The sequence below is a fragment of the Gymnoscopelus microlampas genome (assembly GCF_963454915.1).
Source record: "Gymnoscopelus microlampas genome assembly, chromosome: 3".
Lineage (NCBI taxonomy): Eukaryota > Metazoa > Chordata > Actinopteri > Myctophiformes > Myctophidae > Gymnoscopelus > Gymnoscopelus microlampas.
The window spans coordinates 21,365,664-21,374,160 of record NC_139940.1 but is presented as its reverse complement, the minus strand read 5'-3'; positions in this window follow the sequence as shown (position 1 = coordinate 21,374,160).

The window sequence follows — 8,497 nt, the reverse complement described above, 5'->3', positions numbered from 1 at the left end:
GAGTGCCATTAAAATTAAGTATTTTGCAGTGTGGAGGACTTCAACTTTACTAGTCCCCGAAGGGGAATTGTTTTGGAAGAGTTAGTGCAACATAAAAAACAGACCAAGTAACAGACTGAGCAGGACTGCATCAATGAACAAGCAAATAATAAAACAACAATACAATGACAACCAAGACCCCACTGTCATCTCCCTACACTACAGTATTGTATGATTACAACAAAAATAAATATCTAAAAAAAAACATATCTAGAGAGACAGAGGCCCCTTTTGTTTTCGACCAGGGGTTCTGCCTAATTTTGAACCAGTTCAGAGTGTTTCCACTAAAAATTGGTTCTGAACCCTAAAAGTTGGTTCGGAACTGGAACCAAAAAATACTTGTTTTTCCTTGGCCTGAACTGGGAACCAAAGTGGGCGTGTCACTATTCTACAGGTTGGAAGTTGCAGTTGCGATATAAACATTGGCAAATTAAGCAAGCAAAAAAAAATCATCATTCAAAAAAGAAAAGAAAAGGGAAACTGTAACTGCCATTGACGATTGAATTTCCCCCGTGAAATGGACACTTCAACCGGTCATATTCGACACACTGCTGGCCAGGCCTGGAATCGAACCTGGGGCAAACGGGGGACTCCTCCCGCTCCTCTCTAACCAATCAGTTATGCCACCCCCAATTACAATGGTTCTGCTTAAAACTGGTGGAAACGTGGGTCAGTTTGCGGCGGGTTCCGTGAAAGCACCACGGTTCCAAGAATCCAAAGAAGGGGGGGGGGGGGGGGGGGGGCCGCTAGGCCAGGCACCTAGGCTCAATGTAGCCTGATAGCGCGTTGCGACTCCCTTTGCTGCATGTCTCTCCCCTTCTCTCTCCCCATTTCCTGTCAGCCTACTGTCCTGTCTAATAAAGGCATAACCCCCCCCCCCCCCCCCCCCCACAGTTAAAAGTTAACATTATGCATATAAAAACGACACAACAAATATAAAATGTGCTTCTAAAATAGTCACGGTGTAGACTACAGAATGTAATGATCAGTGGGGTGAACTTACTGAGAAATAAACAGAAAACATTCATGTTTATAGACAGCTTTTAGAACGAAGCCCTTCCTATGATAAATAATATGGTTGGATAGCAATATACTGTACATTACTTTGGTACATTACATGATAACTACATTAAATGCCACATCAAATTATTCAACATAGATTTCTATGCTTGCACATGTCATGGGATGCTCATGCTTCCAATAAAAGCTGTGAGCTTCGAAGTAAAACCCAGTGTTTGTCACCTGACCTCTAGCTAAAGTCCAGAGCAGATACAGTATCACCAGTACAACCCAGAGGCATTCACGAGTAAAGTCCACGCTTTCATGTCAACATAGGCACATGTCAAGCATAACAAACAGAAGGCTAAACAAACACAATGCACATACAAGAGACAGAGTCAGTGAGAGAATGAATGAATGAGTGCATGATATGCGTGTGTGTGTGTGTGTGTGTGTGTGTGTGTGTGTGTGTGTGTGTGTGTGTGTGTGTGTGTGTGTGTGTGTGAGAAAGGGTGAGTGAGAAAGAGTGGGCTGGATAGCAGAGGCAAAAAGAGAGCAAAGTCGTGCTGCAAAGGGAGGCAAACGTGATGGAGAGGAAGATTAAATGACAAAATGTTGTTTTAATGAGCCCACACTAATTGGTCTAGATAGCAGGGGAGTGGCATGGGAGATTAGATAAAGAGAATAAACAGAGTTCAAGTGTGTGTGTGTGTGTGTGTGTGTGTGTGTGTGTGTGTGTGTGTGTGTGTGTGTGTGTGTGTGTGTGTGTGTGTGTGTGTGTGTGTGTGTGTGTGTGTGTGTGTGTGAATTTACAGCATATAATAACTTCCCAGAAGTGACAGCACATTCAGCAAATCTCAACCCCCATGCTACTAGTAGACTACCAGAAAACTCAGTCAGTGGATCACTCTGCACTGCTAATCATCTCCCTCAACACAACAATAACCAGCCACAGCTCTGTCACCTCAACACAAACACACTCATGAACATATGCACACAGACGTGTGCACACACACACACACACACACACACACACACACACACACACACACACACACACACACACACACACACACACACACACACACACACACACACACACACACACACACAAATGTGAGGGAGTGCAGGAGTGAGAGGGGAGAGTGGAATGCCACTATCTCTGTCACATTATCTCACCATGTGCTCAAAGCTGCGAAGTTTAATCTCACATCACACTTGACAATCCGCACTGTGAAGTTTCTCCGACCCTATGGCCATACTGTTCTAATTGCAGTTGCGTTTGATCTTCTTAAGTCCATAATCAACATCCCTTCACTCCACGTATTTTAACATCATAAGACGGGGTTGTAATTATTAAACTACTCTAATTTATACAACAATTTAATTGGACAAGAGGCATTCCAAATTCCATGAGTGCTGATATACTGGAGTATGACAGCACTGGGATATGTAACTATACCTGTATATCACTCAGCTTCCGGAGTTCTATAACGTTAATTACATTATCCATTACCATCCATAGTTACTGTACATTGTAGCAAACTTATCCAACAGAAGAATTATGTGGAGTTACAGTAGAAAAGAAATAACTGTCTGGTCATTTCTACTCCAAAGATCTCCTGGCTTTATTATTTATTTCAACTATAAAAGCAGATTATTAGCCACTTGATTTTATTCAACTGCCAGTCTGCCACCAAAACCGGCAAATCATCTGCGTTCAGCTGACTGATGTGTTAGGGATACCCCACAGCAATAAGTCATTGGGTCCTCCAAGGATGCTGATGCCATGACGACACAGTGAGTGTACAATGTACAATAGACATTTAGATTAATTTAATCCAGAATTTCCTACAGTACCAAAGGTCCCAACAGAACAAAATCATTTGAAAGGGAGGAGCATGAAAGTTCATTTGATGTCCATGATGACATGAAGAAGTTTGAAAACCGGTCCTAGAAGGTTCAGGTCATGGCGCTTTTCACACCAGGGACTTAGGCCTGGATCCGAGTACACTTGACTCCAAATTAATATAATGAATAGAAGCCTGGATCATAGTCAAGTCAGTATCAGTTCAATGATTAATTCAAATTCAAAATGTGAATTGAGCCAATGCTTCATGATTAGTCTCTTGATAGATTGAATACAAATCTTGCTATGGGAAAAAACATGGTTGTTTTTGTCTTTTGTATAGTCTAAATAGAACTGACCGTAGTCTTGATCAGGCCTAATCTGTTGGTGCTTTTGAGCTTTACTACTATTTAAGAGGGTACTAGTCATGTGGGCTAAAGCAGAAATTCCACATTAGCAGTACTTTCACCACCATATTTACTTTAACACTGCGCTCAGAACACATTCTCTAGTTCCATTTTGCGAAGATCTGCATAATCAGGGAACGGCAGATTGTTGAAGGACAACCGCTAAAATGATGATAATTAAATCATTGTCATGACCTATGATTGAAAAATTCAAGTAGTTTCATGGTTCTGTGAAACAAATGTATGTCCCGTAGTTGGCCATCAGATATCTTGACTATGACTTTTGCAGAGCCACGGTCAGCAATAAATTCTGTAAGGACATGGCTGCACAACACTTCATTAGTCAATCTAAGCAAATGTTATATTTAGCTGACTCTGCAGCATGTTGGTTCTGTTCCATCTTCAGAGGGTACGAGACCAGATCCAGTTGTTAGGCCAGCACGTGGACTGGAAGGGCAAGTTCCATATTACTTACAGGCCACAATTACAGGTTGTCGTTTCAGTCAAATAGACCTATCTCTAAGCCTTAGTCTGTCAAATCAATTATAGGCTCAACATCATGACATCAGCGTCTCACACAATGTTTCCAGACACATTTCCAGTTTCTTTATAGACACATGATGACGTCCTGCCAAGGAGCACAATGACATCTGACATATCAAGTGCCCCAGAATACCCGGTGACCTCAGCTCCCACTGCACGCTCTATTGGCTGAGAGCCGACAGGCAGGAAGCTGTCATAGTAACGCTACTAGCCACTGATCAGGAGGAGCAGGTGAGAGGAAAGTGTTGTCACTGCTGATCGGTCTCTTTTGGTCTATGAGATTGTTTACCATTTACCTAGGGGCGAGGGAATACAATGCATTCACTGCTAACTGGTGGCTTGAAAACATGGGCTGTTGCAGGAGGATATATTCTGTGACAATGTACTTTATCATAACATCTATTGTGATGTGAGGTAGAGTCCCTGGACTATTAGCCAAGTAAACCCGTTAAAACCGGGAAAGCATCTGTGTCATTTTAGATTTTAGGCTTGGCTATTCAAAAATAGCAGATATACAAGCTAGCAGGGCGTCACTTTGTGCCGCCCGCGCTTGTAAAAATATTGAAAAATATTGAAAGTGTGGGTCTTAAGTCTCAGAAAAAGTTATCACATTCAAACTAGCAAAAACGTACAATACGTAGTATTTCCATTCATATTTTACAGCCTATGCATACAGGCCCATATTTAAATGAAATTGGCAAGCGTCAGGCATAGTATGCACAACTGCACTACATTCAGTAATACACATTAAGCTATCTTGTTTGTGCATAGTAGGCTATTGCTTAATGCTTACTGGAATATAGTATGGAATGTGCTCAATGCAGCACTAATTGGCACAGGCTGCCATGTAACTATTGCTGGCTGGTGCTCGTTCAACAGAGATTCCATTGACCTGAGAACTTCTCTCCTGATGCAAGGGAACCAAGTGATCCATTAATAACAGTCTGGAAGGAAGGGCTCAGACATAGATTTGTACATACTGGCCAAAACAAGGCGTGTGTGAGAGAATGACTGAACGCAAACCTATGAATTCCCCTGACAGTAGGTAACCCTCCCAGGGAAATCCATTCACTCAGCACTCCCTATACACTCCCACCCTTTGTTTATGCTCTGCTCTGATGAGGGGGGGATAAAAGACAGATATCACAAGAACATTGTAAACAAGTGGGAGTTAACGTAAACTGAGCTTATTGCCATGGGATAGCGATTCTTATTGTAGGTATAGACTCATAAATATTAAATAACAGGCCATTGCAACTCTCATGTAGGCCTAATGAAAAAAATCTCTTATGTCATGTCTCATATTTGGGGCAAAGGGCACGTGAAGTTAGCAGCTAGTGTGTAATTCTGCATCAGCCACGTTTGTTCATTGTTGACAATGGATATGGGAAAGGTGAAGCCACTTATTGTGACTTTGCAACTTTAATGATACGTAGTAAATGTGGTGTCAATATAATGACTTATTTAACCTAGCCTTTGTCATCAGCCATTATTAAAATGCTTTTTTTTTAACAATATAGAATATACGGGTACTTCTGAGGGGCCGTACATAATTGTAACATCCGTGGCCATGGGGATAGCACCTTATATTTGAAATCTGAACGTTTATGTAGATGTACGGACCCCAAGCGCGGAACCTCACAGACTATTTTGAACTATCTCCAAGACTGTCATAATATGACATTATATATATAAGGCTAATCTTAACCCCAACGTTTAATTGACTAGACTCACGCCCTACACAAAAGTTTGATAATCTATCTCTGATGGTTAATTAGGTCATCATCAACATAACATAGCCTACATGAAAACTTTAAAACAAAAAAATTAAAACAAATTAGTCGATTTGATTAAACAGCCCTATAGTTGTTATGGTAGCGGCACACATAGAGAAAGAAATCTTACCTGAGAACGGACTGAAATTCAGTGAAAAGTCATATAGTTCCTCAATAACTGCATATTGTTTCAAGTCAAGTAGAGAGAGACTGAGCGAACTTCAGTGCGCTTTCACTTTCTCAGCGTCCCTCCTGTCCACTGTATTGAGTTTTACTTTGTGTTTGCTGTATGGATGGATGGACCGCTTCGTCTTACGCCTTGATATCTTTATCTTCGCTTGATGTGATTCATTCAATCCCTTCAAATCGTTTCCCATGAAAAGCGACAGATCACTGAGCTGTCGGCGTCAACAGGTGAAATGGAATGTACTAGTGCATGTGCGAGAGCCGGTCTTGCCAGGCATTGCGAGAGAAACAAGCAAACCAGGTATTTGAAAACAATCCCAAAACAAGCGAGCCCTTCGCCTTTTAAACATAATACGTTGGCTATTTGAAAATAGCCGATCTACAAGCTCACGATGCATCGTGAACTTGTAGATCTGCTATTTTTAAAACAAATCTTGGAAGAAAAAATAACAGTTTTTAAACATGTTAACAACACAAATCTTGTATGGGGTCCCTGGCATAACATATTTTCAGATGACAGTTGACTTAAATGTTTGAGAAACACTGGTTTAAATAACATTTAGCAAGCAAGCAATTTACCAGAAAAACAAGCCCAAAGTCGCTTATAATAAGCGGACATGGCAACACTGGACAGCAAGGGAGGCGGGCACTAAAGTTTTTTGTGTGAACCGCGACTCGACTGGAAACAACACCGTCAGTTTCAGTACGTCCCCTCAATCCCCTGCCCTGTCACTGCAGTGGGACTTTTATTCACAGCAGTGATGGAAGTACTCACATTTTTTACTTTAAGTAAAAGTATCAATACCCTATTATAGAAATATCTTGAGTACAAGTTTGGTATTCAAAATTTACTTGAGTAAAAGTACAAAAGTATTGGCATCAAAAATACTTCAAGTACCAAAGTAAAAGTAATCATTATGCAGAACTTGGTGGTGCCATTTCACAAGTTTTCAAATGTATACAAAATAGCAGATCTACAAGATCACTACTATTTTCAAATTGCCAAAGAATATATAGGTCTGAATTCGTTTTGTAATAACAATCAAAATCTACAAAGTTACAAAGTAACTAAAGTTTTCAAATAATTGTAGTGGAGTAAAAGTACAATATTTGCCTTTGAGATGTAGTGGAGTAAAAGTAAAAGTATTGAAAATTGGAAATACTCCAGTAAAGTAAAAATAACTCAAAATTGTACTTAAGTACAGTACTTGAGTAAATGTACTTAGTTACTTTACACCACTGATTCACAGTCACAGAACTGGCACAACGGCTCCACTTTCTCTTTGTTACCGGAGCGGAGCTATATATATTTCTACGCCGTTACAATGCCATCTGGGCACAGTGCCAACACACCTCTTCCGCCTTTCAGACACGACCCTTGGGGTGTTATTTATTGCTTAGCAGAACCCCTCTCTCCCTTCACTGCAAAGCCTTTATCACACTGCCCTGCCTCCTCCTCACAGCTTTTTTCTGAATGAGCGTTATATAAATTATGTTTTCCAGTGACATGTGTGGGAGAGAATGGGCAGAGGTTCAGGGTGGCAAACTGTTAAGTGGGTGGTGGGAAAAGGGGGGAAGGCTTACCCTGAGCAGATGGGGGACAGAGTGGGTAAAAGAACAGCTGGTAGTGGCATCTTTTCTTTTCAAGACCCTTTCTATGAAGAAAACACTGCCACCAAAACAACATATCTTCCACTTGATACCAATAACGCATGCATGGTCACGCCCCTGACCGGGTACAGGTGTGCCTGATGGAGCATAAGCTAGGTGAGAGAGAAGGGTTGTCTGCCTCAAGTGCTGACAGAGACAGCTGGTAGATGGAGAGTGTGTGCGTATTTGTTTGGCCTGCCAGTATTAACGTGCATGTGACAAGAGGATAATGACCTTTTCTTCACTCTTTTACCAGATATTCTTAAGTCATAAGTTCACAGCAGCCACAGAGACATTCTGTCAGCCTGTCATGTGCCTTTCAAATGAGTTCAAAACACTTGCAGGCATTTCACAGCCACAGAAGTAGATACGATTACCTTCTTGGGTAAACAATATTCACGTGGGACGAAAATATAGCATTTCTTGGAAATACGAGAAGAGATATCTCGGTGTTAAAGTGTACGATCAGAGGTCTAAGCAGCTTATCAGCGGTTTGTGTGGTCAGGCCAAAGGCATGCACATCCACCCAAACCGGTCTTCCTCTCCTGACACCAACAGTGCCAATGGGCCATGATGAGACATGAGGAGTAAGCATACATCCCCCACAAATCCTCAAGATATGTTTTCTCTGTTGACATTCTCCAGCCAGGATGCTATATTTCAGTACAGAGTGATGAATTTCAATAGATGACTCTAATAGCCATATTCAATAAATAGATAGGAACGGAAGCACGCACAGCCATGACAAGGACTCTCACAGTGGAAACATGGCCTTCAGTGATTCTGAAATCTGAATGCAAACAGGAGTTTCATTTTCCTACTATGCAAAAGAGGCTTTAGCTAGCAACTGTGTGTGTCTGTGTGTGTTGCCTTGGCACAAGGACTCCGGAATCACTGGAAAGGCCATGTGGAAGGACTCAGTTGTCTAAGTTGAGCATTCATGAATACTAAACCAAACCTTGAATGGAACATTCCTGTCTGAGCATTACTTCTTAACTTCTGTGCTATTAATAACCAAGCAGCTGCACAAAGAGCAAAGAATTTTGACA